This window comes from Aethalodelphis obliquidens, unplaced genomic scaffold, assembly GCF_003676395.1.
Source record: "Aethalodelphis obliquidens isolate GAN/ISIS:26980383/991018 unplaced genomic scaffold, ASM367639v1 scaffold2, whole genome shotgun sequence".
Classification (NCBI taxonomy): domain Eukaryota; kingdom Metazoa; phylum Chordata; class Mammalia; order Artiodactyla; family Delphinidae; genus Aethalodelphis; species Aethalodelphis obliquidens.
Genome location: NW_020837946.1, coordinates 47,904,588 through 47,922,319, shown reverse-complemented (window position 1 = coordinate 47,922,319; position 17,732 = coordinate 47,904,588). Strand labels below are relative to the sequence as shown.

Genomic DNA, 17,732 nt, shown 5'->3' with positions numbered 1-17,732 from the left:
GTATTGGCTATTAGAGAGAAAGAGAGGGAACAATAGGTGTTTTTTTTTTTCTTTTCTTTTTTTTTTTTTTACAATAGGTGTTTTTTTCTCTTAGGCTTAATAGCAAAGAGTAATGAAAGGAAAAATACATGGAGTCACTGGCTTTTGAGATTTTATCTAAAACACTCCACCAGATTTTATTTATAAGTCACAATATTGACAATTAGACTTTGGCTTTATTTTGTTGTCCTCTAACTGAGCCTTTTTAAATCATTTCAGGTCAAGTCAGAGAGCGTATAACATCATTCCAACATCACAGCTATATGATGTGGCTGTGTGTATGAGGATGTGTGTGCATGCGTGTGTGTGTGTAAATGTGCTTTCAGCCTCTGGTGCTATAGCCTCTGGAAGCAGTAATAATACATAGGCAAAGGTAATCTAGAAATGTACTATGTTTCCACAACTTCTTATATTGAAAAAAAGGGAATTTTTGAATTTTGTAGTGTATTGTAGACTAATTCACATAGTTTCGGGATTGAGGGACAATACCCCAACACGCACACATACATACATACACACACACATGCAAACACACACATACCTGCTGGGTTATTTCCTAGGAAGGGTAATTAAACATATATTCTCACATTTAAAACATACTAGACCTATATTGAGGTCAGCAAAGAAAATGTTTGCAAACTGATATACAAAGTTTTACCAACTATCCACCAGAATTTTATTAGAATTTTGGACACCTAATTTAATGCATAACATGTATTTGGAGAATAACCACAATGGTTTGGAAGAAGATTAAAAAAATAAATTTAATAGAAATGATTTCTTTTAGCCTCAAGAATATAGGGCTTTGAAGTTTAATAATAGTTTTATATTATAAAAACCCAAGTGTTTCTTGAAACATAATAGCAATAGATATTAATTGCCATAGGCACTTCAAAAACTTCTTTGCTCACATGCTGTCTATTGTTCTTTTTTGCATCATCCAATATAGTTCAGTTTATTAAGTAACATTTTTTTAATTGTATAGAATAAAAATTTCTTAGATTCAGACAACTCTCATCATAAAAACCTGATGCAAGAGGGAAGAGATATGGGAACATATGTATATGTATAACTGATTCACTTTGTTATAAAGCAGAAACTAACACACAATTGTAAAGCAATTATACCCCAATAAAGATGTTAAAAAAAAGCAAACCTGATGATAACACCCAAAGTGGGTTAGCCTCTGACTGCAAAGAAGGTCCTATGTATATTTAAACTTGAGGAGCTATCTTCTTTAATAAGTAAATCAATTTAATAATACAATATGCTACAGTGGTAATCAGGACCTTCTCCTGCCTAGGGAAATGGATTTGCCTTTGTGATGGTTAATTTTATGTGTCAACTTGTCTAGGCTATGATGCCCGTATTTTTGATCAAACACCAGCCTAGATTTTGCTGTGAAAGCATTTTTAAAAACATGATTAACATTTAAATTGGTAGACTTTGAGTATAGCAGATTTCCTTCCATAATGTTGGTGGGTCTCATCCGATCAGTTGAGGGGCTTAAGAGAAAAGACTAAGGTTCCTGGAGGAAGAAGGAATTCCGCCTCCAGGCTGTTTTTTAGACTCAAGACTACATCATCAACTTATCCTTGGGTCTACAACCTAGCAGCTTGTTCTGAGGATTTTGAAGCTGCCAGCCCATGCAATCATGTAAGCCAATTCCATAAGATAAATCTTTCTCCATTTAAATGTATATCACATTTGTTCTGTTCTTCATGAGAACCCTGACTAATATGATCTTTATATTGCTAAAACACATATATGGATGCTCAGACTCAGGGAATAGGGGTTGATACTTCTGATAGGACCTTCAGGAAATATTTTTACATAGTTACCTAAATTGTAGGTGAGCACATTTTTAGTGCTGCCATGCTGCATTCTGGGGAAAAAAAAAATTATATAAAGTTCTCTGAACTCCAATTTTATCAAGTGCAAAATAACTGAGTTAAAAGGCTCAAAAATGAAATAAGGGGCAAAGACTCTAAAACTTCTGTTTTTCCACTAAAGAATCAGTAAAATAAAATTATTTCAAATTATATTTTACATAGAAAATATAATTTAAAATTACTAGACATAAATAATTTATAAAGTTTTACCATATATTAATATACAAAACTACCTTCATAACTCTCTTTTAGTTTGGTCAGTATGGGATAATAAAATTTATGGTAGCAGGGCTTCCCTGGTGGCGCAGTGGTTGAGGGTCCGCCTGCTGATGCAGGGGACACGGGTTCGTGCCCAGGTCCGGGAAGATCCCACATGCCGCAGAGCGGCTGGGCCCGTGAGCCATGGCCACTGAGCCTGCACGTCCGGAGCCTGTGCTCCACAACGGGAGAGGCCACAACAGTGAGAGCCCGCGTACCGCCAAAAAAAAAAAATTATGGTAGCAGGAGTCTGATAGAATAAAAAGTAATTGTTTAGATATTGAAATATGGAAAGAAAGAAAAATACAATGACAGTACATAAATGTTTTTCATGAAAACTAGCAGTGATGGAAACAGCTAAAATGTACATTTCTGATTTCAATGAAACATGTATTTTTTTTTAAGGTTTGGGTACTGTTTTGCATGTCATTTGGCTAGTAGATTAGTTCTTACTATAACTATAATTCAGAGGTATTATAGTGTAATAGTCTTCAAAAAAATGGATAAATCCTGGTTTGTATCATTCTTTAGTTTTCAAGTCAAATGTGTTGCAATTTTTGACAAAAGTATGAAGGCTGGGATTTTCCATTCTAGAAAACACATATTCCTCTCTTCCCCTTTGATCTTGCTGCTTAAAAGGTATAGTTATGCAATCATTTCAAGAAGGATACAAATCTTCCATAAATTATAACTGAATTTTTCTTTTACAGAGTGCTAAGAAACAAACAAATTTTTATATAATGTTAAAATTAAATCCTCAAATATTTCTCTGGAACATTTAATTTTCTCATCTTAATGTTGTGTAGACTTTTATTTTGAGCTGTGAATGACAATGAGAGATGGCTTGTCACAATCAGTTCTCTATTGCACCTGAAATATAAAATAAAATTACCTACAAAAATTACATTTAATGAACTTTTCAGGAAAAGCAAGATAGGTTTTATTAGTTGTTCTTCAGTTGATGTTCCTTTATGAAATACTCCAATTCATAGATTTTTGTAGTTGTGGAATAAACAAAATTAAAATATAACAAGAAATGGACTTTCTAATTCCTTTCAATGTCAAAGTAAGTTAACCTCTATATCTGTACCTGTGCTACTTTTATATTATTAAATTTTTTTGTTTAATTTTTACTGTGTTAGCTGTATTAGATTTCAAACTTGGCCCACTGTTAGTTCAAATTCTCTTTATCAAAAATATTTATATATTTTATGTGCAGTATGGATAGATTCAGCTCATCATTTCTATCTCTGGATATCATATGAATTATTGTGTTTGCATCCCTTCTAAAATCTTGTCATCCCAAAATGTGATAACCATTACCTCTAACGTTTCTCCAACATACTGATAATACAAATAATGTGCTCTGTGATATATTTTTAAAGACATGCCTTCACACAAGTCGTCATCAACTATTAAAACTTTAGAATTTGCATGACTGTTTTCATTGAGCCCATATATTGCAATTTCTTCATGGATAGTGTTGGAAAATTAAACGCCATGTTTTTAACATTCCCTGCTCACCAGGCATAATAATTTGTTCTCAAAGAAACTATTATTACATTTTTTCCTTCATAATGCTTCCAAGGGTTCCACATTATTATTTTTATCAAGACCACATGTTAGCATTTGGAACATCTAATTTTTTACGTCTTTATAAATCTTGGAAGCATTTGGCCACTGTGATCTTCAAGTCTTCTTCTTTTTTTTTCCCCAAAATTACACCATATTAAGCTTCACACACATTTCTTGTAAATAACAACCTTGGCAAAGAAGTTAGGGTTATTTTGAGAACTCAAGGGTTCCTGCTTCTATCCCCTTGCATATCCACAGACCAATGAGAAATAACAAGATCAACTATGCCATTGGAATAGGAATTAAAAGTGAATTCCTTCTAGCCTACATATGTGGTTCCCACAGTACAGGCTCCTCATCTGTCCCTAGCAGGTCATCATTCAAAAATTGACAACATCAAAAAACTGCATAGGCACAATACAAATATTTAACTTTGGAAACTTGATTCTCATTATTTCTAGACATAAGCAAACAAAGATCTCCTCATTTCTATCATACTCTTTATAGTAATCAATGTTCTGTGTTAATTTTTTACACGTTTACTTCCTGTGGTAACTCAAAAGCCCTTTGAGGGCTGAAATAATGACTTATTCATCTTTATTCTGAACACAGTAGTAGAAAAAAAAATAGTTGCTCTCACTTTATTGTTAACATATTTTTTGTCTCTAACTTCCAAATAAGCTGAATTATTTCCAAGTTAATAGCTGTCTTCTTAACGAAAAGCCTAATATCATATGTCACAAATTCTTGAATTCACAAACTCTCTAACATTAACATTAAGTTACCTGCTGGAATCAGCAGCCTAATAACTTTATTTTTCTTAAAGTAATTTTATGGTTGACACTTTTTGAAAGTCGATGACCATTGTTTTTTATATAGTTTATGTGGTTACCTACTTTATCTTATAATTTCATAAACGTATTTTTTAAATTCCAGAACATCTGAGAGCATCCACATAGACACATAAATTGACCTAAATATTTCCTTCCTTACTATATTATTGTAATTATTTGCAGTTGCATACTGAACATTTATTATTTTAGAGATCCTGACTACTTTGTTTAAAAGAAGGCAGCACATTTTAAGTGTTTTAACAATATTAATATCTGTCTTTATGATATATTTAACTTTTGTATATTTGAGGCTTCTATGATTCATTTATTCACAGTTTATAATAAGAAATGTATTGGCTTACTTGAACATGTATGATGGTAAAATATCTTAAAGAATTAATCAGTGATATCTACCACCTTTTTATTGATCTTGATATTAAGTGCTTACTAGTAGGAGGCATCTATTGTTATAAGGTTGTTTAGGATTATTATTGAGGAAATGTATAGAGAAAATAATTCAGTGTTTAGTTTTTATTATTTGCTTTTTCAATATACTTTATTAAGAAGGTAAATTAGATGCATTATATTAAATATTTTAGAAACTTCATAATAATCATATATATACGAAATATATATACACATACACACACACACACACATACTCTTGGAGGAAATAGTGTTTAAACTGAGACATTAGGGTAAAAAGGAACTAGTCATATCAAGAACTGGCCCAAGACTGTTCTAACAGAGGAACTAATAAGTACAAGGTTCCTGTGGTGAGAAATAACTGTCTGAGGGATACCCTACAAGGCTCTGAACAAGAAAGGACTATAGTAGACAAGAAAGGCTAGCTTCTGAACTCACAGAGTTGAAATCTACTGGTTGTGACAGACATTAGACAATTCATTATACAATTAGTATTTTAATTACACTTACAAGATAATTAGGTGCTGTGACAGATCATATTGTTTGGTAGTACCTGACAGTCTGAGGAAGGAACAAGTGATGAGGAACATCAGATGCAACTTCAGAAACTGAAGGGCTCTAGATAAGAGTGTTCATGAATTCCAAAGATTTTAAGCAAATCATTTGGCAGCAAAATTTTATCTGAAATGATATAAACTATTCATAGCCTTTATTCATCTCACTTAGTATGAATATTTACACATATTACTGGAAAAAGTTACCATTTTGAGTGTGTATGTTGATTCAGACTCTGCTGGGAGTGTTACATAAAGTCTAGAGGCTCCTAAATTCAAAAGAAACACATATAGCTTTGAGGTCTTCAGATAATAAGATGTAAACTTCTATTTTCAGGTTTTCCTGAAAAAGCCACTTAATGATGTGCTAAGACTGAACCAGGAAGAAAAATGTTGCATATATGAAACAATGAAAGAATAGTCAAAACAATCATGAAAAAGAACAATAAAGTTGAAGAACTCACCCTTCCCCATTTCAAAATCACTACAAAGATGCAATCAGCAAGATAATGTGGTACTGGCATAGGACAGAAATAAAGATCAATGAAAAAGGACTGAGAGTCCAGAAACATACCATTACATTTACAGACAATTGCTTTTGACAAGGATTCTATGACAAATGAGGGGAAAATCACTCTTTATTTCCTGACAAATGATGTTAGGACAAAGGGATGTCAATATGCAAAGGAATAGAGTTGACCCTTCCATTATACCATATATGAAAACTAAGCTACAATGGATGATAGAGCAAAATATAAGAGCAAGAGCTATAAAACTCTTAGAAGAAAACATAGGAGTAAATATCTGTGACATTTATTAGGCAAACCTTCTTAGATATGACATCAAAGGCAAAAACAACAAAAGAAATAAAAACATAAATTAAACTTCATCAAACTGAAAATTTTTGTGCTTCAAAGGGCACCATCAAGAAAGAGAAAAGATAGCCTAAAAAACAGTACTATTTGCAAAACATATCTGATGAGGAACTTGTATCTAGAATATACGAAGGAACTCTTACAACTTAATAATAGAAATGTAAGCAGCCTAATTTTCTAAAAAGTGAGCAAACTAGGCATTTCTCCATAGAAGGTATATAACCAGTAAGCACCTGAAAATGTGTTCAACCTAATTATCTACTAGGGGAATGCCAGTCAAAACCATAATTAGATAACAATTCACACCGGTTTGAATGACCATAATCAAAAAGACTAAAATGACAACAAATATTGGCAAAAACATGGAGAGATTGGAAACCCCATTCATTGCTTGTGGGAATGTAAAATGACACAGTCACTTTGGGAAAATGTTTGGTGGTACCTCAAAAAGTTAAACATATGATTATCATATGACCTAGAAATTTCGCTCCTAAATAAATAACAAAAGAATTGAAAATATTATTCCAACTATACTAATTATCATTTTAAATGTGAACTGAGTGAACACATCAGTTAAAAGACAAAAATTGTCAGAGTAGATAAAAAACCAAGACCCAACTATATGTGTCCACAAACTCAGTTTCAATATAAAACTCAACATAGGTTAAAAGATGGGAGAAGAATAATACATGATAACACTAATCAAAATAAGGCTGGAGTAGTTATGTTGATTTCAGACAAAGCAGAAGGGGACAGTTATGAGGGAGAACAAAGGCTGTTAAAGTAAACACAAATGAGTTAATTTTCCTACAAGACATAACAATCATAACTGTGTAGGCATCTAACAGAGTGTAGAAATACATGAAGAAAAACTGATGAACAGAAAGGAGAAACAGATAAATCTAATAACTGGAGACTTTAATGCCTTTGTCAGTACTTCTCAAAACCATCAAAATCATCAAAAACAAGACAAGTCAGAGAAATATTCACAATCAAAAGTTGCCTAAGTATGACTAACTCTAATGTGGTAGACTGGATGGGATCCAGGAACACAAAAAAGACATTAGATAGGCCCTGTGAGGCACTGGGCATCCTGACTGCAAAGGAGAAGGTGAGAAATGAGCTGTCAACTGGAGCAGTGAGCAGCCTTGCTGAGCGTCAGAAAAGTGACCTAATAGAGCCAATCTGCAAGGACTGTAAAGGAAGGGCCAGATACAGCAACTTATTCATGGCTATAAAAGGGAGAGCTTGACAGGACCATACCACTTGACCGCTAGAAACTTTCCTGAGTGAATTACAACAGAAGAAAAATCAGACTTCTATGCAGTGGATGCTTGATGCATTTTTAGAAGCCTAAGCCATGTAGCTGACAGGGTCTTGGTGCTCTGGCTGGGTGTCAGGCCCAAGCCTCTGAGGTGGGAGGGCTGAGTTCAGGACATTGGTCCACCAAAGACCTCCTGGCCCATCATAATATCAATGGGTGAGGGTTCTCCCAGAGATCTCCATCTCAACACTAAGACCCAGCTACACTCAATGATGAGCAACCTCCAGTGTTGGACACCCCATGCCAAACAGCTGCTAGCAAGACAGGAATACAACACTACCCATTAGCAGAGAGGCTGCCTAAAATCATATTAAGTTCACAAACACTCCAAAAACACCACTGGAAGTGGTCCTGCCAACCAGAAAGAAGATTCAGCCTCATCCACCAGAAAACAGACACCTGTCCCCTCCAACAGGAAGCCTACACAACCCACTGAACCAACCTTACTCACTGGAGGCAGACACCAAAACCAACAACTACAAACCTGCAGCATGAGAAAAGTAGACCTCAAACACAGTAAGAGAAGCAAAATGAGAAGACAGAGAAATAGCAGATGAAGGAGGAAGGTAAAAACCCACCACACCAAACAAAAGAGGAGGAAATAGGCAGTGCACCTGAAAAAGAATTCAGAATAATGATAGTAAAGATGATCCTAAATCTTGGAAATAGAATGGAGAAAATACAAGAAATATTAAAGAAGGAACTAGAAGAACTAAAGAGCCAACAAACAACAATGAACAAAACAATAAATGAAATTTAAAATTCTCTAGAAAGAATCAATAGCAGAATAACTGAGGCAGAAGAATAGATAAGTGACCTGGAAGATAAAATACTGGAAAAAACTAGCACAGAGCAGAATAAAGAAAAATGAATGGAAAGAATTGAGGACAGTTTCAGAGACCTCTGGAACAACATTAAATATACCAACATTTGATTATAGTGGGGAAGAAGAGGAGAAAAAAAAAGGGACTGAGAAAATATTTGAAGAGATTATAGCTGAAAACTTCCCTAATATGGGAAAGGAAATAGTCAAGTCCAGGAAGCACAGAGAGTCCCATACAGGATAAATCCAAGGAGAAACACACCAAGACACATATTAATCAAACAATCAAAAATTAAATACAAAGAAAAACTATTAAAAGCAGCAAGGGAAAAACAACAAATAACATACAAGGGAATCCCCATAAGGTTAACAGCTGATCTTTCAGCAGAAACTCTGCAAGCCAGAAGGGAATGGCAGGACATATTTAAAGTGAAGAAAGGGAAAAACCTACAACCAGGATTACTCTATCCAGCAAGGATCACATTCAGATTCGAAAGAGAAATTAAAACCTTTACAGACCAGCAAAAGTTAAGAGAATTCAGCACCACCTAACCAGCTTTACAACAAATGCTAAAGAAACTTCTCTGGGGAGGAAACACAAGAGAAGGAAAAGACTTAGAAAAACAAATACAAAACAATTAAGAAAATGGTAATAGGAACATACATATCAATAATTACCTTAAATATAAATGGATTAAAAGCTCCAACCAAAAGACATAGACTAGCTGAATGGATACAAAAACAAGACCCATATATATGCTGTCTACAAGAGACCCACTTCAGCCCTAGGGACACATACAGACTGAAACTGAGGGGATGGAAAAAGATTCCATGCAAATGTAAATCAAAAGAAATCTGGAGTAGTAATTCTCATATCAGACAAAATAGACTTTCAAATAAAGACTATTACAAGAGACAAAGAGGGACACTACATAATGATCAAGGAATCAAACCAAGAAGAGGATATAACAATTGTATATATTTATGCACCCAACACAGGAGCACCTCAATACATGAGGCAAATGCTAATAGCCATAAGAGGGGAAATCGACAGTAACACAATAATAGTAGGGGACTTTAACACTCCACTTTCACCAATGGACAGATCATCCAAAATGAAAATAAATAAGGAAACAAAAGCTTTAAATGACACATTAAATAACATGGGCTTAATTGATATTTATAGGACATTCCATCCAAAAACAATAGAATACACTTTCTTCTCAAGTGCTCATGGAATATTCTGCAGGATAGATCATATATTGCGTCAAAAAATCAAGCCTTGGTAAACTCAAGAAAATTGAAATCGTATCAAGTATCTTTTCCAACCTCAATGCTATAAGACCAGATATCAATTACAAGAAAAAACTGTAAAAAATACAAACACATGGAGGCTAAACAATACACTACAAATAACCAAGAGATCACTGCAGAAATCAAAGAGGAAATCAAAGAATACCTAGAAACAAATGACAATGAAAACACAGCAGCCCAAAACCTTTGGGATGCAGCAAAAGCAGTTAAAAGACGGAGGTTTATAGCAATACAACCCTACCTCAGGAAACAAGAAACAACTCAAACAAACAACCTAACCTTACACCTAAAGCAATCAGAGAAAGAAGAAAAAAAAAAAAAAAACCTCGAAGTTATTAGCAAAAGGAAAGAAAACGTAAAGACCCGATCAGAAATAAATGAAAAAGAAATGAAGGAAATGATAGCAATATCAATAAAACTAAAAGATGGTTCTTTGAAGAGATAAACAAAATTGAAAAACCCTTAGCCAGATTCCTCAAGAAAAGAAGGGAGAAGACTCAAATCCATAGCATTAGAAATGGAAAAGGAGAAGCAACAACTGACACTGCAGAAATACAAAGGATCATGAGAGATTGCTAGAAGCAACTCTATGCCAATAAAATGGACAACCTGGAAGAAATGGACAAATTCTTAGGAAAGGACAACCTTCTGAGACTGAACCAGAAAGAAATAGAAAATATAAACAGACCAATCACAAGCACTGAAATTGAGACTGTGATTAAAAATCTTCCAACAAACAAAAACCCAGGACCAGATGGCTTCACAGGTTAATTCTATCAAACATTTAGAGAAGAGCTAACACCTGTCCTTCTCAAACTCTTCCAAAATATAGCAGAGGGAGGAAAACTCCCAAACTCATTCTACGAGGCCACGATCACCCTGATACCAAAACCAGACAAAGATGTCAGAAAAAAAGAAAACTACAGGTCAATGTCACTGATGAACACAGATGCAAAAATTCTCAACAAAGTACTAGCAAACAGAATTCAGCAGCACATTAAAAGGATCATACACCACAATCAATTGGGGCTTACCCCAGGAATGCAAGGATTCTTCAATATACACAGATCAATCAATGTGATACACCATGTTAACAAATTGAAGGACAGAAACCATATGATCATCTCAAAAGATGCAGAAAAAGCTTTCGACAAATTTCAACACCCTACCTTCTAAAAAGTAGGCATAGAGGAAACTTACCTTAACATAATAAAGGCCATATATGACAAGCCCAGAGCCAACATCGTTCTCAACTGTAAAAAACTGAAGCCATTTCCACTAAGATCAGGAACAAGACAAGGTTGCCCACTCTCACCACTATTATTCAACATAGTTTTGGAAGTTTTAGACACAGAAATTAGAGAAGAAAAACAAATAAAAGGAATACAAATTGGAAACGAAGTAGTAGAACTGTCACTGTTTGCAGATGACATGGTACTATACATAGAGAATCCTAAAGATGCTACCAGAAATCTACTAGAGCTAATCAATGAATTTGGTAAAGCAGAAGGATACAAAATTAATGCACAGAAATCTCTTGCATTCCTATACACTAATGATGAAAAATCTGAAAGAGAAATTAAGGAAACACTCCCATTTACCACTGCAACAAAAAGAATAAAATACCTAGGAATAAACCTACCTAAGGAGACAAAAGACCTGTATGCAGAAAACTATAAGACACAGATGGAAGAAATTAAAGGTGATACAAACAGATGGAGAGATATACCATGTTCTTGGATTGGAAGAATCAACATTGTGAAAACAAATATACTACTGAAAGCAATCTACAGATTCAACATAATCCCTATCAAACTACCACTGGTATTTTTCACAGAACTAGAATAAAAAATTTCACAACTTGTATGGAAACACAAAAGACCCTGAATAGCCAAAGCAAACTTGGGGAAGAAAAAAAGAGCTGGAGGAATCAGGCTCCCTGACTTCAGACTATACTACAAAGCTATAGTAATGAAGACAGTATGGTACTGGCACAAAAACAGAAATAGAGATCAATGGAACAGGATACAAAGTCCAGAGATAAACCCAGGCACATGGTCATCTTATCTTTGATAAAAGATGCAAGAATATACAATGGAGAAAGGACAGCCTATTCAATAAGTGGTGCTGGGAAAACTGGCCAGCTACATGCAAAAGAATGAAATTAGAATTCTCCCTAACACCATACACAAACATAAAGTGAAAATAGGTTAAAGACCTAAATGTAAGGCCAGACACTATAAATCTCTTAGAGGAAAACAGTGGAAGAACACTCTATGACATAAATCACAGCAAGATCCTTTTTGACCCACCTCCTAGAGAAAAGGGAAAAAAAACAAAAATAAACAAAGGGGACCTAATGAAACATAAAAGCTTTTGCACAGCAAAGGAAACCATAAACAAGATGAGAAGACAACTCTCAGAGTGGGAGAAACTATTTGCAAATGAAGCAACTGACAAAGGGTTAATCTCCAAAATATACAAACAGCTCATGCAGCCCAATATCAAGAAAACAAACAATCCAATCCAAATATGGGAAGAAGACCTGAATAGACATTTCTCCAAAGAAGATATACAGATTGCCAACAAACACATGAAAGGATGCTCAACATGACTAATCATTAGCGAAATTGAAATCAAAACGACAATGAGGTATCACTTCACACAGGACAGAATGGCCATCATCAAAACGTCTAAAAACAATAAATGCTGGAGAAGGTGTGGAGAAAAGGGAGCCCTCTTGCATTGTTGTTGGGAACGTAAATTGATATAGCCACTACGGAGAACAGTATGGAGGTTCCTTACAAAACTAAAAATAGAACTACCATATGACCCAGCAATCCCACTACTGGGTATATACTGTGAGAAAACCATAGTTCAAAAAGAGTCATGTACCACAATGTTCATTGTAGCACTATTTACAATCGCCAGGACATGGAAGCAACCTAAGTATCCATCGACAGATGAATGGATAAATAAGATGTGGCACATATATACAATGGAATATTACTCAACCATGAAAAAAAACAAAATTTAGTTATGTGTAGTGAGGTGGATGGACCTAGAGGCTCTCATACAGAGTGAAGTAAGTCAGAAAGAGAAAAACACATACTGTACGCTAACACATATATATGGAATCTAAAAAAAAAAACCCGAAATGTTTCTGAAGACCCTAGGGGCAGGACAGGAATAAAGATGCAGTCGTAGAGATTGCACTTGAGGACACGGGGAGGGGGAAGGGTAAGCTGGGATGAAGTGTGAGAGTGGCATGGACATATACACTATCAAATGTAAAATAGATAGCTATTGGGAAACAGATGCATAGCACAGGGAGATCAGCTTGGTGCTTTGTGACTACCCAGAGGGGTGGGATAGGTAGGGTGGGAGGGAGACGCAAGAGGGAGGGGATATGGGGATATATGTATACATATAGCTGATTCACTTTGTTATACAGCAGAAACTAAGACAGAATTATAAAGCAATTTTATTCCAATAAGGATGTTTAAAAAAAAACAAATAAAAAGAACCAGACCATGCTGGCACCCTAAAACAAAAAAAGACGTTAGATAAAAATTAAAGAGTGTCCTTTATTTAATAACAATTTACTGATATTGGTTCAATAATGGAGACACATGTACCAGTCTAACATAAGATGTAAACACTAGGGGAAACTGTGTGTAGGAAGTTTATACAATTGTTTCTGCTTTTCTGCAAATCTAAAACTCTCCTAAAATAGTAAGTTTACTAAAAAATAAACAGGGTATAAATAAAACTTTAGACATCTCTAACTTTGAAAATGGAGAAAAAGGAGATCAGATTTAAAGAGTTCAAACATTCTTACATTATTAAGAAGGAACCTAGAAGAAGAAATGATAAATGTGCTTTGTTAAATTAGGTATGATACATTAACCTTCTTAATAGCCTGTTTTCCTACAAAAATGGGAGGAGATATATTGCTAAAGAAAGCAATCTCAGCAGTTGTCTTATGAACCCAACAAACTGTAACTGTTTTTGGTTTCTCCCATGCATCTCTAGTGATCTGAGAGAGCACTGCCCTTTACTGCCAATCTAACCTCTCTTTTAATAGGAAGACATCAATTCCCATTGTTACTTCCAATAATATAGGAGCAGTGGTGAATATCTGAGAATGAATTGCCTAGAAACTACTATTGCAATACCAAAGCTCTCAATCTTTTGGTTTTCTCTAGACCCTCCTTCCCCTGAAATCACTTTGTGATACAGAACATACTTCGTAGTGCTTCTACCTTCTATGGCAGTCCTCTTTCATTCCCATGCTGATGTAACTTTGCTTCTTCAATTACATCTCATCTGCTTGTCACTGTTCAACTGTATTCCAGTGTTATTAACACTTCTCCTGTGATTTTTGGGTATTTGTTATGGGAGGGAACGGCTGGTGGGGGTGGGGAAGGGGGCTGGTGTTGCATCTATCATTTTGAAACAGTAATCCTTTCCACACAAATATCCATGTTTGAGTCATTCTCTGCATAGTACCTCTGGAGCTCCTGCTCAATGGGGCATTTAGCTTAAATCAATATTTTTATAAGATGCTTTTGCAACTCAAGTTGCATGAGCTTTAAAAGACAGGAAAATAGGAACTGGAAATTGGGCAATGTTACATAGTAATGAGCATTAGCAGCGCTAAGTGACCCTGATCACATCACAATTTTGTTTCAGGGCCTTTGACTGTAAATGACTCTAATAATAGATTTGGTCGGTCATAAGCACAAAAAGTATCATTATTAAACTATTTATAGAAATAATATACAAATTTTATGTAAAAGCAAGATGCAATATTTAAAAAGGTTTTTAAATGACATTTATTTTTATATATCAGTAATGTTAAAAAGTATATATATGCTTAATATACTAGCAATAAAAATTGAGTTATAATTTTTAAAAATCTATCTCTATAAAATATAGTTTTAAATTAGTGTTTATTTTATTCAACATATTATACTATGACACAATGATCAAATGTAGTACTGAAATTGTATGCCACTAAGTTTAACTTTCCAAATACTGTCTCTTTGAAATTAAGGAATTAGATAAGGAGATTAACCTTCTTTAGTAAATATCTATATTCTCTAGTGGTACTAAAATGCTGTGGAATAATCAGTAGGATGGCTTACTTCAAACGAGGTGCATTTTTCCCTTTTGTTTTTATTAAACAAGTGAATTCATATTATTCTTTATGAGGCTGCATTAATAGCTGGGAATGCAAATATTTATTTCTCAAAGTGTCTCTTTTTTTCTTCCATATATATCAGGAGAAGCTCACCATATAAAAGACTGTAAATGAAACCATAATAAAATGATGATACAACTATTTCTTACTTGCCATGATACTTCTTTCCTTAAAATAATCCACAGCCTTTATATATGTGCCTATTTTTATAAGACTATGATCCAAATAAGATCAAATTGCCTGGCTACTGTATTATTAATCTCCAAGATGTATAAATTTCTCAATGATTACAAATTAATAAAAAATATTAATTTTTAATATCATCCTCCTTCAGGTTGAATATTACTGTCATTTCTGTTTTCATGCCCGAAGACATGCCAAAATAAATGATTAAAGAAAAACATAAATATTTAATATTACATTACAATGCGTAAAAAGAGTAAGACTGTGTGAAAATTAACATCAGATCATATACCTTTTTCATCTAAAATTACCCAGTGTTAATAATGATACTGCTTGAATCAATGAGATGATAAGGTCAAGGAAAAATTTGATTACTAGATTACATTTGTAAGCTTTGTTTCTATGTAAAGCCACATACAATCTTAACAACAAACCACAAATACATAGACTAAAGTCAATGTGATTATATATCCACATCTATTTCAATAGCAGTCCATTCTCAGAAAAAGTTGTGTCAACATGTCAGTGATGACAGGAAGCATTGGCTAGCAACACAAAAGCATCACCTCTACAGCAAGAACAAAGCATAATGTCCTCTAAATATTGAGTTGGTAAACTTACATCTTCACTTTTAAACTTTCTTCCAAACATTTCTATTCCTACTATCCTAACTCAAGAGAAAGTATCTCTTACCTGGACCATCATAATTTCTTTTTTTTTTTTGAATTTTATTTTATTTATATTTTTATATAGCAGGTTCTTATTAGTTATCTATTTTATACATATTAGTGTATATATGTCAGCCCCAATCTCCCAATTCATCACTCCACCACCACTTTCCCCCCTTGGTGTCCATATGTTTGTCTTCTACATCTGTGTCTCTATTTCTGCCCTGCACAATTTATTTCTTAAACTTCAACCTCTTACTCTATAATGTTTCTTTTACCTCTCTGAGAAGTATCTGAAAAATAGACATTGCAATCAAAAGTACCTTTCCAATTATGTTAGATTCTTCATCAGAAGCTTGTAATGGTGGCTCACTGCTGAAAGTAACGGTTTGCCAATCTCGTTGCATTTTATTAAAGTCACCATGGGAACTTAAAAAGAAACAAAAAACAAACAGTAAGCCATAGCCCAATCTCAGAAATTCTAGTTTATCTGGCCTGAGGTAAAGCCCATGTAAAGTATTTTCTAAAATCTCCCTAATGAGGGGGCAGGGTGGAGAATGACTGGATTTGAGTTTGAAGTCCCCAATCCATAGAAATATCATGTTCTTCCTCACTATTTTTACAGTTTAGTTGCATATTATAAACTATCCACACTCTCAACCACAACATGCTGCTCAAGGTCCCTGAGTCTAGTCTTATGTTTTCTCTGGACTAATTATTCTCTCCAATTCCTTCACTAACAACCCAAATCCTTCTAATTGTTAAAGGACCAGTTTAAGACATAGCATGATGAAACGTGATTTAATCACTTTTATCTACGAAAGGACACACGTACCCCAATGTTAATTGCAGCACTATTTACAATAGCCAGGACATAGAAACAACCTAAATGTCCAACGACAGATGAATGGATAAAGAAGATGTGGTACATGTATACAATGAAATATTACTCAGCCATAAAAAGGAACAAAATTGGGTCATTTGTAGAGATGTGGATGGACCTAGAGTCTGTCATACAGAGTGAAGTAAGCCAGAAAGAGAAAAACAAATAGCGTGTATTAATGCATATATGTGGAATCTAGAAAAATGGTACAGATGAACCTACTTGCAGGGCAGGCATAGAGAAGCAGACATAGAGAACGGACATGCGGATGTGGATGGGGGAGGGAAAGCTGGGATGAATTGGGAGATTAGGATTGACATATATACACTACTATGCATAAAATAGACAGCTAGTGGGAACATGCTATAAAGCACAGGAGGCTCAGCTTGGTGCTGTGATGACCTAGATGCATGGGATGGGGGGGTGGGGGGTGGGAGGGAGGTCCAAGAGGGAGGGAATATAGGTATACACACAGCTGATTCACTTCATTATATAGCAGAAACTAACACAACATTGTAAAGCAGTGTTGTAAAGCAATACTCCAATAAAAAATAAAATAAAAATCATCTATTATTAATTTTATCTAGATCTTTGTGTTTACATATTGATATTTCCCAATTGATTGCAAACTCTGTTGTGGCTAGCATAACAGCTTCAGTTGTTCAGTAAAGTTCTCTCAGTACTTTATTTTATTTTATAATGTTACCGAGTCCAAGCTCGCTCTGCTTGCTGCACAACAGGCCAATAAATCGGGAGACGAGGTTTTGAAGCAAGGAGTACGGCTTTATTCGGAACTCCAGCAGACAGAGAAGATGGCAGACTAATGTGTCCAAAAAACTATCTTATGGGAGTTTGGATGCCAGTTTCTTTTAGAGAACA

At 34.6% G+C, this 17,732-nt stretch overlaps 1 long non-coding RNA gene across 1 annotated transcript in view; it reads right to left on the bottom strand.

Moving 5' to 3' along the window:
• Nucleotides 1–17,732, bottom strand: part of LOC113630696 (uncharacterized) — a 310,684-nt gene that overhangs the window by 15,703 nt on the left and 277,249 nt on the right. Inside the window, exon 6 of the long non-coding RNA XR_003437063.1 lies at nt 16,294–16,399. This is a non-coding gene — a long non-coding RNA (uncharacterized LOC113630696). The remainder of the gene's footprint in view (nt 1–16,293; nt 16,400–17,732) is intronic.